Source organism: Oryctolagus cuniculus, chromosome 6 (assembly GCF_964237555.1).
Source record: "Oryctolagus cuniculus chromosome 6, mOryCun1.1, whole genome shotgun sequence".
NCBI lineage: Eukaryota > Metazoa > Chordata > Mammalia > Lagomorpha > Leporidae > Oryctolagus > Oryctolagus cuniculus.
Window position 1 is genome coordinate 161,430,105 of NC_091437.1, and position 20,627 is coordinate 161,450,731.

The window sequence follows — 20,627 nt, forward strand, 5'->3', positions numbered from 1 at the left end:
GAGATGGAGGGATCACAGGGGCTTATGGACTGCGCCAGGCCCAGCTTAGGATGTTATATTCCAGAAGGCTTCCTGAAAGAGATAATGCCTGAACACAGTCTTAAGGGATGAAGGGGATTTGGGATTAGGGGTGGAACAGTTTAAACAGTCAGACACTCTATCTTTCTGGAGCCCCATTTTCCTGCAAATGAAATAGAAATCACATCTATCTAACAGGGTTGTAGTTGGCACTGACATTCAAGTACATCAGAGATGCCATTTCACTGAACGTTAGTAGCTGTGAGCATTAACTTAAAAGGACTTTGATAATTTGAAAGATGGAATTGTATTTCAGTGTTATACAAGTAGATTTTTAAAATCAGAGCAGTTAAACATTTTTCATATGCAGTAAGACCTCCTGCATATGAAATAAATATCTGCATTCATGGATTCAACCAATCACAAATCAAAAATATCTGAAAAAAATTTGTATTGAACAATTATAGACATTTTTTCTCATTTCCTACAAAATATAGCATGTCAACTATTTACATGAAATTACATTGCATTATGTATTACAAGGGATATGAAGATGATTTAAACTATATGAGAGGTTGTACATAGGCTATATGCAAATATGATGCCTGTTTCTATAAGGAGCTTGAGAATTTGAGGATTTTGGTGTCTGCAGGGGGTCCTGCAAAACCAATCCCCCATAGATACCCAGGGATGCCTGTAATTATTACCCATTTGTATTTTTCTTGAATTTTCTGCTTCTGCCATCATAATCTTAAAACTGAAGTCATTGCTGAGCAAGGAGTGAGAGATACAGTATGAAGTAGGTAGGTTGGAAGGAAGTATCAATAGTTATGGACTCTAGAGGGTTATAGGGCTTACAAATCCAGGCCAAGGCATACTAAACTGAATTTCTATGAAATACTGTGGCTTTCCTTAATTGGAGCAGATTTCTGGGCTTGTTTTCCCCTTCACCATGAAGACGGTCTTTTTTAGCTCTAATTATCACACACTCACTCTTTACCCATCTGCTCATGTCTCCACATAGAAGGCCTGCAGTGGCTCTGGAAACCCAGAGATGGAAGAGGCATTGTTTCTGCCCTGATGAATCATTCTGATAGAGAAGATTGACGTGTGAGGAGATCTCGTTGACATACATCTGAATTTCAAACACAGGACTGTGCCAACTATAGGAGGAGCATTAGGTGTCTACTGTGGGAAGTGAGGAAGGTCTTTCTACAGAAAGTGTCAGCCTGGCCTTGACTTCACATTTGTAGCTGGAAAAGGGCTATTGTATGTTCCTCTTTCTTGGATTTATTCTTCATAATTCCTTGATCTTCATGCAAGATTCTTTATTTTATGATTGGAGTAGGAAATTCACACAAAATACTTGGGTTTTACTAATGTAGCCTGGATGTTCAAAGCACAATGTTGGAACATGACATGGCATTTTTGCTTACAGGAAAACCCACTGTGTGCATCTATTTTCTGTCTGTGTATGACAAAGGTAGTGTGCTGCCCATTATTGGAACACGGATCTCATCATTCAGGCACCACAAACTTATTTTGGTATGTCCTATGATTTGAACATCTCCGTCAAAACTCATGTTGAAATTTAAATGTCATTGTGACAGTTTTGAGAAATGGGGTATTTCTTTTAAACATTTATTTATTTGAAATTCGGAGTTACGCAGAGAGAGAGAAAAGGAGGGAGGGAGGGAGGAAGGGGACAGAGAGAAAGAGGTCTTCCTTCTGCTGGTTCATTCTCCAGATGGCCACAATGGCCGGAGCTGCGATGATCTGAGCCAGGAGCTTCTTCCAGGTCTCCCACGCTGGTGCAGGAGCCCAAGAACTTGGGTCATCTTCTATTAATTTCCCAGGCCACAGCAGAGAGCTAGATGGGAAGTGGAGTGGCTGGGACTCTACTGGCATCCATATGGGATACTGACACTGGAGGCTGAGGCTTTACCTGCTACACCACAGCACCGGCCCCTTACACAGTCACCAGGTTTTGGGAGCACTGCCCTCATGATTAATTAAGGCCAGTATTGTGGGAGTGGGTCAGTTAGAAAAGAGAAGAGATCAGCTTTCTCTTCCTTTCTCTCTCTCTCTCATATGGTCAAATATACGCAATGAGATGGAAAATAGATGTCTAAAAAGTCCCAGTATTTAAAATTTTTATTTATTTTACTTGAAAGACAGTGATAAAATGAGACAGAGAAATGCACAAGGCTCCTAACTGCTGGTTCATTTCCCAAATGCCCTAAACATCTGAGGCTGGGCCAAATTGAAGCCCAGAACAAAGAATTCAATCGATATTTCTCACTTTGGCGACAGGTAGCCAACTACTTGAGCCATCCTCTGCTGCCGACTAGGGTGTAGATTTGTGGGAAACTGCAACTAGAAGAGGAGCCAGAACTCCAACCTGAGTTCTCTCTTATGAGATGTGGGCATCCCAATCAGCGTCTTGATCTGGATGCTAAATACTTATTTTCTAAAATTTTTAATTGATAAAACTGAATGTATAACCCTATTTAAATTAAAAAGTTCTAATGAGAAGAAAAAAATGACTTTCTGGGGTCCTCTGAACTGAATATTTGTTATTCCCCCAAATTGTTGCTTTAGAATCTAATCCTCTGCAATGGTATTAAGATGTAGGGCCTTTGGGAACTTATTACGTCACTAATAAGCTCCCTTGCATGAGATTCGTGTCTTTAGGGAGGCCTGAGCAACTGGTCATCCCTTCTGCATTTGCAAATGCATCAAAAAGGTGTCATTTTTAATGCAGAGAGCAAGCTCTCCTCGGTCACCCAGTCTGCTGTTGCCTTGGTCTTGAACTTACTGGCCTCTATAACTATTTTAACCTGAATGAACTAAGACACTTAATTGGAGTTTAACATTAGTGTTCTAATCAAATTTATGATTATAAATGTTGACCCTAAAAACAATCATTATCTTATAAATCTGTAGCAATGCGAAGTGGTATGGATTTAGTCCATAAGACCCCAGTTCTAGACACTAGAGTGCAGGTGTGAATAATATTAATTCAGCTGCTTTTGGAGCTTGCATACTAATTGGAGTGACAGACAGCAAACAGGTAACCAGTCTACAGGAGTGGGGTTAAGAAGCCAGTTGAGATACTCACATTCCAAATCAGAGTACCTATATAAGATACTAGGGATACAGCTCCTGATTCCACCTTCATAATGTTGCAGACCCTGGGAGGCAATGGTGATGACTCAAGTGCTTGGGTTTCTACTGCCCATGTAGAAGACCTGGATTGGATTCCAGACTCCTGGCTTCAGTCCTGCCTGGGGAGTAGGTGGGTGGGTGGGGGTGACTAAAGGAATTTGGGGAACAAACCAATACATAGGAACTCCCTATCTCTGTCTCTCAAATAAAGAAAATATATGTAAAGGTTTTAAGAGGTACAGCACTAAAAAGATATAGAAATTACTAGTAAGCACATAAAAAGAGGTTCAACATAATTTGCCACAGAGGATATGTAATTCATTTATTTTTAAATTTTATAGTTCGTGGGTGTTTTGTATTTTTTTAAGATTTATTTAATTATTATTTGAACGGCAGAGTTACAGAGAGGCAGAGGAAGAGAGAGAAAGAGAGGGAGGGAGGTTGGTCGGTCAGTCTTCCATCTGCTGGTTCACTTCCCAGATGGCCTCAGGGCTGGAGCTGTACTGATCTAAGCCAGGAACCAGAAGCTTTCTCTGGGCTTCCCACACAGGTGCAGGGGCCCAAGGACTTCGGCTATGTTCCACTGCTTTCCCAGGCCATAGCAGAGAGCTGGATCAGGAGTGGAGCAGCAGGGACTCGAACTGGCACCCATATGGGATGCCAGCACTGTAGACAGCAGCTTTACCCGCTATGCCACAGTGTCAGCTCTGAGAATATACAATTTAAAATTCCAAGATATACCACTTCAAAGCTGTAGAATAGTTAAAAAATTTTAAAAATTAATTCCAAATGTTGATGAAGTTTTAAGTATCTGAAATTCATCTGGACTCATCAATATATGGGACACAAATGAAGAAAAAAATTAGTGATTGTGAAGATGGGTGTCAAGAGACTTCCTAAACTGAAGGTCAAAGAGAATCACGAACAAAATAGAAACAGATCAGAACACGTCCATAATAGTTCCAAGATTAGATTAGTCCCAATTACATCAGTGAGAGAATAAAGAAATTGTGGTGTAGTTGCTGTTTCATCCAGTCTGGCAATCTGTTTTGTATTTTCTTTTTCATTGTATTTATTTGTGGAATATAATTTCATGCATTTAATATATACAAATTTGGGATATGATGCTTCTTCCTCCCTCAACTCACTTCTACCCATACTCCCACATTTTTTCCCCTACCCTTTTACTTTCCCATTCTTATTTTTTACAAAGATCAATTTTTAGTTAAATTTTATACTCATAAGATAAACTCTACACTAAGTAGAGAGTTCATCAGTTAGAATGAAGAAAAAATAAGTAAAGAACAACAACAACAACAACAACAAACAACAAGAAAATCACTGTTCCCCAATAATCAAGATTAGTTTAACTCCTATAGATTATCTTGTTTTTTTTTTTTTTTTTTTTTTTTTTAAACAAGTAGAGTTAGACAATGAGAGAGACAGAGAGAAAGGTCTTCCTTCTGTTGGTTCACCCCCCCCCCCCAATGGTTGCTATAGCTGGTGCGCTGCACCTATCCAAAGCCAGGAGCCAGGAGCCTCCCCCAGGTCTCCCATGCGGGTGCAGGGCCCAAGCACCTGGGCCATCCTCCACTGCCCTCCCAGGCCACAGCAGAGAGCTGAACTGGAAGAGGAGCAACCAGGACAGAATCTGGCACCCCAACTGGGACTAGAACCTGGGGTGCCGGCGCCGCAGGCAGAGGATCAGCCCAGTGAGCTGCGGCACTGGCCATCTTTTCAGTACTCTGTTAGTTACCACAAATCAGAGACCATATGGTATTTGTCTGTTTTTTTTTTTTTATTTCTAGAGAGAGAGAGAGAGAGAGAGAGAGAGAGAAGTCTTCCTTCTGTTGGTTCACTCCCCAAATGGCCACTATGGCAGGAGCTGTGCCGATCTGAAGCCAGGAACTAGGTGCTTCTTCAGGGTCTTCCATGCGGGTTCAGGGGCCCAAGCTCTTGGGCCATCCTCCACTGCCATCCCAGGCCACAGCAGAGAGCTGGACTAGAAGAGGAGCAACCAGGACTAGAACCCAGTGCCCATATGAGATGCTGGTGTCGCAGGCGGAGGATTAACCAAGTGAGCCATGGTGCCGGCCCCTGTCTGTTTGTGACTAGCTTATTTCACTAAGTATAATGATTTCTGTTTGAATCCATTTTGTTGCAAATAACAGGATTTCATTATTTTTTACCACTGTGTAGTATTCTCTAGTGTATATATATTATAATTTCTTTATCCAGTCTTCAGTTGATGGAAATCTGGGTTGATTCCATATCTTAGCTATTGTAAATTGACCTGAAATGAACATGGAGGTACAGATCACTCTTTCATATGCTGATTTCTTTTCCTTTGGATAAATTCCTAGGAGTGGGATGGCTGGATCATATGGTACATCTGTATTCAGCTATCTGAGATATCTTCATACTATTTTCCACAGAGGCTGTACCAGTTTACATTCTAACCAACAGTGGATTAAGATTCCCTTCTCCCTATACCTTAACAGCATCTATTGTTTTTGATTCCTGTATGAGAGTCACTCTAACTGGGGTGAGATGAAACCTCATTGTAGTTTTGATTTGCATTTCTCTGATGGCTAGTATTCTAAGTACTTTTTCATGTGTCTATTGGTCATTTGAATTTCCTCTATTTAAAATGTCTATTCAGGTCCTTTGTCCATTTCTTAATTGGATTGTTTTGTTGTTGTTGAGTCTCTTGAGTTCTTTATACATTCTGGAAGTTAAACCTTTGTCACTTGCATTGTTTACAAATATTTTCTCCCATTCTGTCAGTTGCTTCTTCACTTTGCTGATTGCTTCTTTTGCAGTGCAGAAGCTTCTCAGTTTGGTGTAACCCCACTTGTTAATTTTGGGTTTGATTGCCTGTGCTCCTGGTGTCTTTTCCAAGAAATCTTTTCCTATGCTAGTGTCTTCTAGGGTTTTCCCCATATTCTTTATTAATTTGATGGTATCACATCACAGATTTAGGTCTCTGATCCATTTTGAGTGGATTTTTGTGTAAGATGTGAGGTAGGGGTGTTTCTTTATACTTCACATGTGAAGATCCTGTTTTCCCGGCACCGTTTGTTGAAGAGACTGTGTTGGCTCCAGGAGTTGATTTTTGCTCCTTTGTCAAAGACAAAGTTGATTGTAGATGGATGGATTTATTTGTGGAGTTTCTATTCCGTTCCATATATATCTACATATCTGTTTCTGTGCCAGTGCCAGACTGTTTTATTCTAACTGCCTTGTAGTATGTCTTTAAATTGGTATTGTGACGTCTCTAGCTTTGTTTTTGGTGTTTATGACTGCTTTAGCTATTTGGGGTCTTTCTATCTGTCTTTTGTTTCTTAAAAATAGTTTTATCTCTTAGATAATTTTGTTAAATAGGTTATCATCATTATTGTAACTATTGTCTCCTCTTCCTCATTCCCCTCTTTCATTTCTTCCTTTCTTCTTCTCTCTCTCTTTTTTTTTTTTTTTTTTGACAGGCATAATTTAGACAGTGAGAGAGAGACAGACAGAGAGAAAGGTCTTCCTTCCGTTGGCTCACCCCCTAAATGGCCACTACAGCCGGCGCGCTGCACCAATCTGAAGCCAGGAGCCAGGCGCCTCCTCTGGGTATCCCATGTGGGTGCAGGGCCCAAGTACCTGGGCCATCCTCCACTGCCCTCCCAGGCCACAGCAGAGAGCTGGACTGGAAGAGGAGCAACCGGGACAGATTCTGGCACCCCAACCGGGACTAGAACCCAGGGTGCTGGCGCCACAGGCAGAGGATCATCCCAGTGAGCCGTGGTGCCGGCCTCTTCTTTTATAAAATATTTATTTAGAAGGTAGATCATACACATAGAGAGAAAGTGCACTTTAATCTGCTTGTTTGCTCCTCGAATCTCTGCATCAACCAGAGCTGGACCAGACCAAAGCCAAGAGCCAGGAATTCCATCTGCAACTACATGTTGGTGGAAGGAACCCAAATAACTGAGCCATTTTCCACTACCTTCCCTGGTACATTAGCAGGAAGCTGGATCAGAAATGGAGGAGCCAGGACTTGAGCCAAGGCTCAAGCTATTCTGCTTGAAGCTATTCTGCTATGGGATGTGGGAATCCAAAGCAGTGGCTTAACCAACTGCACCACAATGCCTGTCCTTTACTCTGGTTTTGTGTATAGCATTTTTGATAATTTCATTTTATCTGTTCTTGTACTAAATTGATTATAATCCTCTAAGCATTTAAATGATTTTGTTAGTTTACTGTATACTTTTAAAATAACCTGAGTCTATGTTTATGTAGCACTGTCCTGCTTCAAGCATGGTGCGCAGGTCACTGATTAGAGAAGATTCCCAATATATTGTCTCAGATCCCTTGTAGCATTGCTGCCACTCATTTCACATATTCACAAGTATATGACATTATTAGCCATCTATTGTTACTTTCATTTCATAGAGTTAAGTTTTAGGTCAATTAAATACGTAAAAATAAAGATTTTACTTTTTTTTCAAATTCTCTGACACTTTTCCTTTTTTTGTGTGCGTAGATACAAGTTTCAGACCTATGTAATTTGCCTTCTTTCCAATGAACTTTCTTTAATACTTCTGCTCCCCTTCTAGTATTTCAGTTATATATCACATTATTTTAAATTGTCCCACACTTCTTGGATGTTCTGTTCTCCTATTTTTATTCATGTTCTTTCTTTTCATTTCACTGTGGGAAGCTTCTGGGGACCTGTCTTCAAGATCACGGATTCTTGCTTCATTCATGTCCTGTCTGTTGATGAATCCACCAATTAAATTCTTAATTTTTATTAATATTTTTGATTTTAAGCATTCAATTTTGCTTCATACTTAGAAAGTCTGTCAATCTGTTTACATCACTTATCTGGTTTTGCCTGTTGTCTTTTTCCCCCACTAGATTCCTTAATATGTTAATCGGTTATTTTAAATTTCCTGCATGATAATTCCAATATCTGTTTAATTTACATCTCATGATGATGCTTGCTTTCACTCTTTTCACTAATATTTCTTGCCTTTTGTTAGCAGGCCTTATAATAATTTGCTGAGTGTTGGACATGATATATCACCTAATAGGAAATGAGCTCAATAACACTTTCGTATAAGTGTTTTATGTTCATCTTTCTAGAAGTTGTGCTATGTTTAATACTTGCTGCCTCTGTTGGTACCAGAGCCTTCACTTTTCTCTAGTGCTCTTTTTTGTGTCTTACATATTGACTTTGGACTTCCTTAAGTCCTCTTCTTTAGAGAGCATTCTACCAGCTTGTGTTGAGGAAAGCAATTTCAAAGGATTGCCTACACTCTGGTGACAGCATTGATGGAGGGTTAGGTTCCAATACTTCATCTGATTAGCTTCCAAGGGAAAGGGAGATGGAAAAATACAGTTTGGATAAATGGGCATTTTTGTAGGGAGTAATGCCAGAAGAGGGGAGAGAGCGCAGCAAAATGAACAAGAACAGGTGAAACCAATCCAGAACTTACCGAGAGGAGGATGATGCAGGGAAAGAAGCAGAACTAAGCTTGAAAAGACAGGAGAAAAGTATAGGATCTTTATGTGTGAAGGAAGTGACAGAATCAATGGGAGGAACAAAGCAAAACCTGGGAGCACACATTTCAAGGTTATGGATTAGTGTAGTCCACAGGAGTCTGGTTCATGGAGAGGAAATTAAAGTGGAAAGTCCCAAGTTTTGGATCATTGGAGGTTAGAAAATGGTCTGTGTTGTAAATTTTTCTCCATGCCTTGTCAGAGAATGAACCTCACCTGCTGTCTTTAAACAAAGATTGATGCTGAATATAATTCAATTCAGCTGCTGTTTATTGATTGCCTACTAGATGGAATGCATTGTACCTAGGACTGTAGGAGCTAAGGAGATGAATGAAGCAGGGAGCCTATATACATGTGTAAATAGAATAGAACAGAAAATGAGAGCTTAACAGAGCCACCATTAGCCTGCTGTGAGCCATGCCTCATTATGGTACTTAAGGGAAAGTTGGAAAGATGTGTTACTGGATTTGTGTTAGGAAAGATGTGTCTGGGAGAAGGGAGGAGATGAATTCCAGGCAGAGAGCCACATGAACAGATATATGAAGGCAGGAAATAGTGGGACATTCTCAGCTCCCATCCATCTCTGTGACTTTGCCTCCTCGGTCAGATAGAAGTGACTTTGCTGATGGCCTCCCCAATGACACCATCAGGTTGAGTCATTCTGTTCCTGTGTCCCCCACAGCACTCCTTCCATCAAATATTTTTCCTGTGGCAGCCCTTAGAGCACAGTATGAGCATTCTCCAATGATTTGTTTACTTCTTCATATTCTCACTGAGAATTTTGCTTCTTGAAGTAGGGACTGACTGGACTTCATTGACCCATTTATTCTCCAACTGACATAGTGCCTGGCACAAGCTGGAGCTCTAGGATTTTAAGGAGGATCTTGCAAGCCTCAATGGAAGAAGTTTTGTTTTGTACTAAATAGGCAATGGGAACCTTCTAAGTGTGTGCTTATGCAAGGCATCATGGGTGGAAAGATTTGGTGCTATTTACATGGGAGAGATGAGTAGGTGGAGGAAGTGTGGGGCCATTTGTCCATTATGCTGTAATCATAGAACACACAGCTGCTCTACACAACTCTGAATTTATGGTCTGTAAGCTAGTGAGATGATGGTGTCACTTGGAATGATCAGAAAGCATTAAAATGTCATGAAAATAAGCCAGCTTAAGGATAGAAGGAGGAATTTTCTTTGGATTTATTGATCAGATCAAACATAAATAAGTTTATCTTAATAACATGACCTTTTCAACACAAGTAAATATATTCGTATAAGTAATGGATCTGTGTATGTACTATCTTCCCCATTGCTTGTTAAAAATGCTGGACTTTCTTTGTGGGCTGAGTGAGTTTTCATTTGGATGGTATGGGAATAGTAGGCTGAAAAATTATCACCCTACAGAAAACATCTCTACTCCAGGGCAGATGGTTCTCTCCTCCAGGACCCTTGTTGCACTTACCTGTACCAGTTTTTGGAAATGGGCCTGAAGGGAAATGGAAGATCATTTGGTGGAATCTTTATTTCAACCACATAGCTGAGACTCTTTTTAATTGACTAGCCTAAAACATCACAGACTCTTAGTGGTAGAACTGGATTTAAAATTACAACTGTAGCCAGCGCTGTGGCTCAATAGGCTAATCCTCTGCCTAGCGGTGCTGGCACACCAGGTTCTAGTCCCTGTTGGGGTGCCGGATTCTGTCCTGGGTGCTTCTCTTCTAGGCCAGCTCTCTGCTGTGGCCCGGGAGTGCAGTGGAACATGACCCAAGTGCTTGGGCTCTGCACCCCATGGGAGACCAGGAGAGGCACCTGGCTCCTGCCTTCAGATCAGCGCGGTGCGGCAGCTGCTGCGTGCTGGCTGTGGCGGCCATTGGAGGGTAAACCAACAGCAAAGGAAGACCTTTCTCTCTGTCTCTCTCTCTCACTGTCCACTTTGCCTGTCAAAAAAAAATTTAAAAAAAATTACAACTGTATAAGGGTGAGTGTCCAGCTTAGTGGTTAAGTCAGTGATTGGGATGCCTATATTTTGTATTGGAGTGCCTGGGCTTGGGTTCTGGCACTGCTCCTGATTCTATGTTCTGGCTAAAGTGCATTCCAAGAGGCAACGTGATGGCTCAATTAGTAGAGCCACCCAAGAGGAAGACTGTGATTGAACTCCTGGCTCCAGGCCTTTGTGAGCATTTGGGAAGTGAATCAGTAGAAGGGAACTCTGTTTGTCTATGTCTCTCCCTCTGTCTTTTAGATATATAAATATAATTTTAAAAGTGCAAGTGTACAGACCAAGTTACTCAAAACATTTGGTCAAATACATCCACACAAAAAGATGATGACAATAATGTGCAGCTAACTCAAAACACAATTTGAGCAATTAAGTATATAATTGTGAGTGTTATACAATTTGTTAATATAATTCTTTAATGATTTATATAATTGTTTTATAATTTGTGTGTCATACACTATCAGAGGGAGTAGGCATCATGCAGTAGAATCCATGATTGTTATTCCCATAAAATAAAGATAATAGATGCCTTGCAATTGGTATTTTCACATAAGAGATTTTATATATACATATAAAAATATCTATATGCATTTATATATGTTTGTAAATCACATTATATATGAAGGGAGGAGAGGAAAAAATGGTACTGCTGTAGAATACACGGTACCCATCTCAAGTCTATGTTGAAATCCTAACCCCAAAAAGTGTTGATTTATGAAGATGAGGCTCTTGTGAGCTAATTAGGCTTAGATAAAGTTATAAAGGATGGGTCCCCAGGAAAGGATTAATGGTTTCATAAGTGGAGGAAGAGATTTTGCTCTCCTCAGTATTTGAGGACTCAATTATCACCAGGAGCCAAATCAGCTGATACTTAAAATCTGTACTAACTATCCCCAGAACTGTGAGGAAATATCTATTGCTTAAGCCACACAATCCATGGTATTTTGTTCGAACAGATCAAGCTAACACAGAGACTGACATTTTTTTAATTTATTTATTTGACTGGTAGAGTTATAGACAGAGAGAAATAAAGAAAGGTCTTCCTTCCATTGGTTCACTCCCCAAACGTCCACTACATCCGGCACTGTGTCGATCCAAAGCCAGGAGCCAGTTTCCTCTTCCTGGTCTCCCATGCAGGTGCAGGGACCCAAGCACTTGGGCCATCCTCCACTGCCCTCCTGAGCCACAGCAGAGAGCTGGACTGGGAGAGGAGCAACCAGGACTAGAACCCGGCCCCCTTTGGGATTCCAGCACCACAGGTGGAGGATTAACCAAGTGAGCCACGGTGCCGGCCTGAGACTGACATTTTTGACCACCTGTCTGATAACAGAAAATTATGTTAGAAAAGTTAGCTGTCACTATATTATTAGACATTACTTCCATTTTCATGTGAAGTGACTGCTTAGAAATATTAAGTCACCTTGCCAAGGTCGCATATTGGCATGCTATGGGAAAACACAGGTTCATCTGATCCCCTAAGCTGTTTCTCTCTTTATCTCAGGTCAGAGCTTCTTACAGAAGTCATTCAAATATTGAATGATAATACTTCCTCATGAGGGAGTTAAAAAAGCCTCTAGAGAGGGTCACTGGCTTTGATAGGTTCCAGGTTGTTTTATGGCCTGACTTCCCTTCTGGTCTCCCAGGCTTCCTCATGGCTCACATCTCACTGTGTTCCTGTCTATCTACAGCAACTGTAGGCTTCCTTGTAATTGGGATGATCTGTGGGCTTGTCCTGCGAGACCCACACACTGTTGAGATGGTGGGGCAACGTCATTCTTCAATAAGAAGCACAAGAAGCACTGGAAACAGTTTGGATGAACATGTCCAATTATTAACAAACAGGCACAATCTTTTAAAGGACAGGCAAAGAAGAGTAGTTAGTTCAGGGTAGCAACACTAATTCTATAGAACAAAGCAGATACTGGTGCCTCTATGCTTCTCCAATCAGCTTGAAGGTCATGTAGCCTAAGTAGCCTTCCAGGTGGTCTTTATGAGTCTGGGTTTCACCCTGGAGCTGTTTACCTAGTTTACAATTACAATGCCCTTCAACAGAAAGTGGGGGAGGGAGAAATGTGCCTGGGGCTTCTGCTGCCTGCCAGCAGTCAGGTCACATGTTGGTCCCAGTGTGCTGAGCCTCCGACCTGGGTCTTTCCTGGGAGACTTGGTGTGCCATGCCCTCTTAACCTCCTACATGGGCTAGGCAGGCAGTCTCATAGCCAGGCACAGGGTCACCTATAATGATGCTCTAATATTTCTTCTTATTCTGCAATGATATAACTTTAAAACTGTTAAGTCTTGGTGTCTGTGTCTGCTGTATTCCAAAGGTTATAGGTCTGTTCCTTTTGCAACACCACCAATGTACACAAGTGCTAGAGAGGTGCTCAATCACTTTCACCATCAATCTTCAACAGATTTCTTAAAAGCACACTGTGCCTTATCCTTCAGGCAAGTGCAGTGGGAAGGGTTTTTAAAAATCCAAGGCTTTTGAGTTAACCGAATGACTCAGCAACCCCTTTCTATTCCAATACAAATGGTCTCCATGATGTCCATTATGGTCCATGTCTTCTCCATGATGCCTGTTCTAGGCAAACCTGGTTAAACATTGTGAATGCCCATTTGGATTTTGAGGTTTAGATATGAGTTTTTCAAGTCTTGAGGCAAAAAAAATATTTCTTATATAAATAAGGAAATGAAATAAGAAGTGTGAATTATTTTGTAAATAGTTATGTGTCAAGCCCATTATTACTCTTGAAGACAAGGAGTCTGATCATTTCATTTATAGCTCTCTCCAACTATATTTCTAAAGCAATTAACTGGTGGATTAGTTGATCTTCTTTGAAGTTTTCAATGCACTTTTTTTGAATGGGATTATTTGGAGAAATAAAGGATGATGGATTCTTGTTTACAGAAAGGTAGAATTGTCCCAGAATAGGGGTACTCACTACTGCTGAATTCAGACTGTCAATGCCATTGGGCATTTATTAAGACTTGTGGTTGCTTTTGGTATTGTGATGAATGAGACCTAAATTGAAATGAAAGGGGATTGCAACTTGCTTGGTCTCTTGAAATTAATAGTGGACCATGGCAAGATGGTAAGATGGGAAGCTGTCAAGGGCTTGGGATTATATGAGGAAAGAAAGTAGTGGTCACTTGAAACTAAGAGGATAAGAGACCTGTTTGCTTTTCTTCTAAAAACAGCACAAATCAAATTAAGAAGAACAACATGGAGCATTGGAATTGGGTTTGGAGGTAACCTGGAAGTCACCAAAGATGCTTGCTTGCCAGTAGTATTTCAAAAACACTTTAGGTCCCCAACAGGTGCCTTGGAGCAATTGTAGCACAGTGGGAATGAAAAGCAACTGGGCTTCAGATATCTCCATCTGTCAACCAAGCAGGTGACTTGGAACTGTTTAATATACTTGATTCTGAGTAAGATTTTACTTCATCTAAAAGGTAGTTTCTGTTACTGAAGAAAGTTTTGGAACTAATGATTTTGTCCAAAATATCTAGAGCGGCTTTGAAACGTTACACACATTTCCTGAACTTGCAAAGTATGCTCAGTGTACATAAGAGGGGTGCTGGGAGGGGAGGGCCCATTTGATATTGAATTCTTCCAGAAACAGACCCCAAGCCTAGGATCTGAGTGTAAGCAATTTTCTACGGAAAAGCCACAAGGAACTAGTAAGAGAATGGAAGGGCAAGATAGTGAAGAGAAAGAAAGGAAGACTGTAACTTCAATGAAGTCTTAGCCTAAATTGGACCCACAGGGAGCCCTGGAGCATAAATAACTCCTCAGAATTTAGTCTGGGGCAAGGAATCTTGGTGTTTACAGCCCAGCACCATCTAAGCATTGATTACAGATTATCCCCAGTAAGAATCAGCCCCCTAGACATTTGTTCCTTTTCTTGTAGGTATTTTGGCTACCATTGCCTAAGGATGATCCCCTGAAGAAGGTCACAGTAGCAGACGGAGAGGATCATAGCACACAGAAATTGAAGGGTAGGCAACACGTACTGGCAAGGGGATTCAAGGCAATTGAGTGGTACCAAAAGTGTCCACTTATGGGCTTCTTGGATTGAGTTCAATCAGGAAGAAATAACTGCCTCCCCTCTATCCATATCTATCATAGATATTTTGTATCTTGTCTGCACAAGCAAATATTTTATTGAGCATTTAACTCATTCCTTTTTTGTTCTTATTTAACTCAATTACCCTATCTTTCTTGCCATTGTACTTTCTGTTTGTTTCTGTATAAGAGCAGTAGATTGGTGCTGCAAGGAATTGGCTTCTGCAATTGTGAGACTGGCCAATCAAATCCACAGTTCCTGGGCCAGGCAGTCAGAAGTTGGAAGGGAAGATGATGACCAGGAACTAAAGCCCACGGGCAGAACTGATGTTCCTTGTAGACAGGGAGGAGTCTCTGAACTCAGGAAAGATCTAAGCCCTCTTTTACCGTCTCATATCCAATAGGTCAGGCTTCTGAGGGTAATCTCTCTTTTGATTAACTTAAGTCAACTTATTAGGGTCTTATGCCTTTGTAACATCCCCTTCTGGCAGATAAGTCACAGCAAGAGGGGCTGTGTCTGCTTAAGGATGCCTGTGGCCTCCCTTCTGACCTCGCACTCTCAGATCCTTGTCCTAACCAGAAGATATCAGAAAGGAAAGTCTGGTGCCTCTACTCCAAGCCAGCCAAGCTGATGCGACAGAAACCGTTGCCGTTTCCTGATCTTTGAGGAGTGTGTTGCACTCCTGAAACAACATATCTCCTGATTAATGGTTTGCAGAAGTCCTCTCTAAACCCACCAGTCACCAAACTGCTCCTGAGGAATGGGTCAGAGAGGGCAGCCTAATGTTATGAGAAGGCGTGTATCAGCAGCTGAAATCTAAGTTCTTGTCCTTGGTCCTGTGCACAGCATGAGAAGCTGAAGATCGCATGAGTTACATATGAGAAGAGTAGGTTGAAGTCAAATGGTGGTGTAGAGTGAATGCCCATCCATGCACTAAATCATGGTGGTGTAGAGTGAATGCCCATCCATGCACTAAATCACGCTTTAAGCAGCCATGGGCTGCCTCATTGGTTCTTCTGGACATCAGTTTCCCCCTTTGTAGAGCTGAATGGTTGCATGGCGTCATCTCTGAGGTCCTTTTGAGCAGAGGCAACCGTTTACCTCCTCTTCACCTTCTAGTTTCACATCACTTACAACTGTAGACAGAGTGCTAGAGGCTTTCCAACGTATATGATATAATTCTGAGGACTGTGGAGATAAGGGAGGTGCTAGTGAAAGAATCAACATTTATGCTGGGCTTTCACATTTGGTATTTCATTTATCCTTATAACAGCTTATAAGACTGTCTCCCTATAAGCTTCTGCCATCTGTGTAGAACGCACACATTGGAATTTATAATATTATTTGAAAAATTGCTTCAGGATCTATCTACTGTGATTGCAGAAGAGGCATTGTCATCCTTTTTTGTAGTTAAATTTTCATTTATATAAGGTGAACAGATCTTATGTATTTCATATAAACACATTTAGGAGCATAGTGATATTTTCTACCCTATCCTCCCTTCTGCCCATGCTCCCATCCTCCTTACTTTCTTATTCTTTCTTTTAATTTTTACAATGACATACTTTCAGTTTGATAGTCCTAAGCTTAACCCTCCACTAAGAAGTCAATAAATAATAAGAAAAAGAAGAAAACAAAAATAAAATATTCTTCCTAAACAGTAGAAACAAGGGCTGTAAACAGTAATAAAAATCTCAAAATGTCAATATCACTCATATATATTACATCTTTTTGTACTCTTAGTTACCACAGGGAAAACATATAGTATTTGTCTTTTGGGGGCTGGCAAATTTCACTAAGTATAATAATTTCCAGTTAAATCCATTTTGTTGCAAACAACAGAATTTCATTCTTTTTTATGGCTGAGTAGAATTCCGTAGTGTATATAAACAACATTTTCTTTATCCAGTCATCAGCTGATGGGCATCTGGGTTGAGGCCATAACTTAGCTATTGTGAATTGAGTTGCAATAAAATAGACAATTCTTTCACATGCTGATGTAATTTTGTTTGGGTAAATTCCTAGGAGTGAGATGGCTGGATCACATGGTAGATCTATTTTCAGATTTCTGAGGATTCTCCATACTATCTTCCACAATGACTTTACCAGTTTACATTCTCACCAACAGTGTATTAAGGTACTTTCCCCCCCATGTTCTTGCTAGTATTTACTGATTTTTCTATATCTGTATAACAGCTACCTCATTGAGGTATTTATTTGCATATCATTGATGACTAGTGATCCTGAGGATTTTTTCATGTGTCTGTTGACTATTTAAATTTCATTCTTTGAAAAATGCCTATTCATTATCTTCTTCCTAAAACCTCCCTCTGCACTAATTTGCTAAACAGTTACTTGCAGATACCAGGTAGCTAGAGATAACTCAAATCCATTCAGAACTTGAGGGATTACCTTACAAAAATGTTAGGACAACTTGGTTCCTCATAGCAGCCTGGCTGTTTTAGACAACTTGGTAATTGCTTTGACATCTAGAATGTTCAGGCCAAGGCAAGCATGCTTAGTATTTCTTCATTTCAAATGGGGATCCTAGCCATTGGTCCCAAGCAGTGTCCTCTGCTATGTATGGGGTACTAGAGGGCTCTGTGTCTCAGCCCCTACTCTGCATGAAACAGTCACCCTTACAAGCACCCGATTTCTGTGTTCCATCCAGGTCACCCCTGATATTCCATCTTTCATTCTGTCGAGTTTCTCCATGAGCACTTGTTCCTTTCTCTTGTGGTGGCATAATAAGTCTTAAACTGAGGTTTCTTGAAAGATTTTTCCAATTCTTAATGTCAGGCTATGCATCTTATGATTTTCGACCCTCCCAAATGGTCTTCTGCTCCCTTAAAAAATTGGTCCAGGGTCCTGTATGCTGAGGCATCTAAGTGAGGGACAGATGCCATGGTGCTATGGAGGATTCCCTTTCATCCTTTTCTCCAGTCTGTGAAAATCTATGTGAATATAGATTCTCATTCAATGGTATCTTCACTGCATTGCTTGCTGCTGGAGAAAAGGGATATTGGAATAAATTTTGAAGTTCTCCTCTCATGCCACATGTAGTAATTGTGAAGAAACTGATGCATAGATATAATGTTGCTCCAAATATTATTACTAACAAGTGGTAGAAGCAAAAGGTGAGCTCATGATTCTCTGAAGAAAATGTCTATGCTCTTTCTGTTACAACTTATTGCTTCTCTGGATAAAGAAAATGATGCAATATTTGGATTGTCACTGGGGAAACCATGGGTTGATCCTAAAATCAGCAACACCATCTTAAAACCCGGAAAATAAAATTAGATGGCATGTAACACCTACCACAGATGGACAAGCCCTAAGTGGTGGGACTCTAACTGTTCAGTTACAACTTCAAGGAGGACCTGGGACCCAGCTAATCCTTGAAGACTGGGTAATTTGTAACAGAAAAGAACACTCAGGAGAGACAATGCAGGTGTGGTTGGTTAGAGGGTGCTGCAGCCTCGTAGACTATCAGACCCAGAAATGCCTTATCTCAGGTCATATAGGTTAAGAGTTGAAGTTACTTAGCTGGTACATGGCTAATGTCTGCCAGAGTGAAGGATTCAATAGTGCCTACCCTCTGTGTGGGACTGTCACACATCAAGTCCTATTTGATTCTCACAATTTTCTCATAGCTGTTATTAACCCTGTTTTTTTCAGATGGGAGAATTGTGGCTCAAGCATGCTAATTATGCCTAATGTTTTCATAGCCTTAAATCCTTGAAGTTCATAAAGCACATTTAATTTTGCCTTTACTACATCCCTTTGAGTATCCAAAGAAGAAGATTTTTATCCTTTCTTTCATTGGAATATGGATGTTTTTGGATCAGTGACAGTGTTTCCTGAAGCTGGGGAACATTAATTAGCTTCTGCAAAATTACTGCTGAGTCCCTTTGCTTACTTATCAGTAAAACAGACACCACCTATTGTGCTGCTGACCTGAGCATCTGGCTTTTTTTTATGTAAACTGAGTATATCTTTCTCCTGATTGGAACTTCAAGAATTTCTCCTTCTAAATGTGGATTTATGCTGGACCCTTGGTTCCCTCAACAAGTGCTATCTTAGACTGATCAACTGGAACTTCCAGGAAGAAATAGCAAGACAGCGTTTGCTCTGTCTGTCCCAGGTGAGCAGTCTTGGTCCTGTAGGAGGAAGATAGAGCAGGGAATTTCCTGAAGATGAGTGTTCTTGCTTTCACTCATTCTGAGTTGGAAAAGAAAGCAGGTTGTGGTGGCTGTGGGCATGATGTAAGGAAGGGACCTTCTGTCTGAGCACCAGAGTGTAGCCATCTGGTCTCAGAGGAAGGAGATTTGCATTAGTATTGGTTGTATGTCTCCTCCACTTGGAAGGCTACCAGCTGGGATACAGCAACCTGAGATCAGGTTAGTAGTTGGTAAATCCCTTGAGCAACCTCAAAAGCAATGTGATCCATTCTTTGCTTTATTCTTTCTTATTCCTTAAACATGGATCCCATGTGACACAAAGATATTTTGGGGAGAATTTAGGGAATAGACTATGTAAAAGCTTAGAATAAACTGTGATACATTTTGTAAGAGAAACTTGAGAGTAAAATATGGCTGGAGGAAGAAAGACCTGCCAGGGTAGATTAGTAGAAACTAGAGCAATCCCCAGAATGGATTAGTAGAACCTATAAACATCGTTCACAGGGAGTTTGTGGATAAGGAAACCCCCCCAGGAGGACGACTGCCTATTCTGTCAATCTATAGACATGGGGGTGGGCAATTTTGTAATTTGACTATTCAAGGAAATATGTCTTTAATCTGTTTCCCCAGATGGTGAAGTGGAACAGACCAATAATATTTTTGAGTTAGGAATAACAATAACAATGATGCTATTGTTTCTCATACATTTTGTTTTACATTTATTAGTTCCTTTACTGCTTCTAACAGTCCTTGGAGGAAACTGAGGCATAGAGAAATTAAATGCCTGGCTGAAAGTTATAAGTAACCAAGGCAGGAGTCACGTTCTTAGCCACTTTCCATTTTCAGAGGCAGAGGCTAATTCCCAGCCCGTGTTATGGTTACGGGAGGTGAGTTGGGCTGCACGGGCTGACTGTGCTTCTTTCCTCCCTTTTAATGATGAAAGAAAGGTTGGATGAGGCTCCTTTGATTTCTGTCATATGTCTGCTTCATTGTTTGAGCGCCTGCTGCCTCGTCTGAACATCCTAGTTCCTATGACCCTCTCCATCCATGTATTCCAAACCAAACACACATGAGCATACACACGCACATATGTGTGCATGTGTGTATGTGCATACACACATATTTGCACAAAGACATCTTTAGGTGGTAAAATGTCACTGCTTGAGCTGTGACACAGAAAGTAGGATCCCATGTGTAGTGACTGATTTTTTTAGTTTTATAGGATTTTAAAAGCTTTGAAAGGATATTGTTGGTGACAAATAGGTATTTTAAAAATGTCAAAGTCTCTTTCAAAATGGAAGCTTCTCTTTTAATAGACTTAGACTGATGACTTAAATGCAATGCTGCCTCCCTCAGACAGGCCCCAGCTCCCACTCTGGCCATTTCAAAAGGCTGACATGGGCTGACGATTTCCCCAGAAACAGTACTCCAGTGACAGAGCTTTCATGTAAATTATATGGAATTATATGATGGACAGAGGGAGAGACTCTACTACTCAGAAGTAAAACAGCCTACAAAATAAATTACAGGGTTGGTATGGCATGGGGCCTGCAGACTGATGGATGTGCTCAAGGACCTCTGTCCTGTGCTGTCATTTAAGTCTCTGAACTCGAGTTTCCTCATCTGAGAAACATGGCACAAAATTCCTGC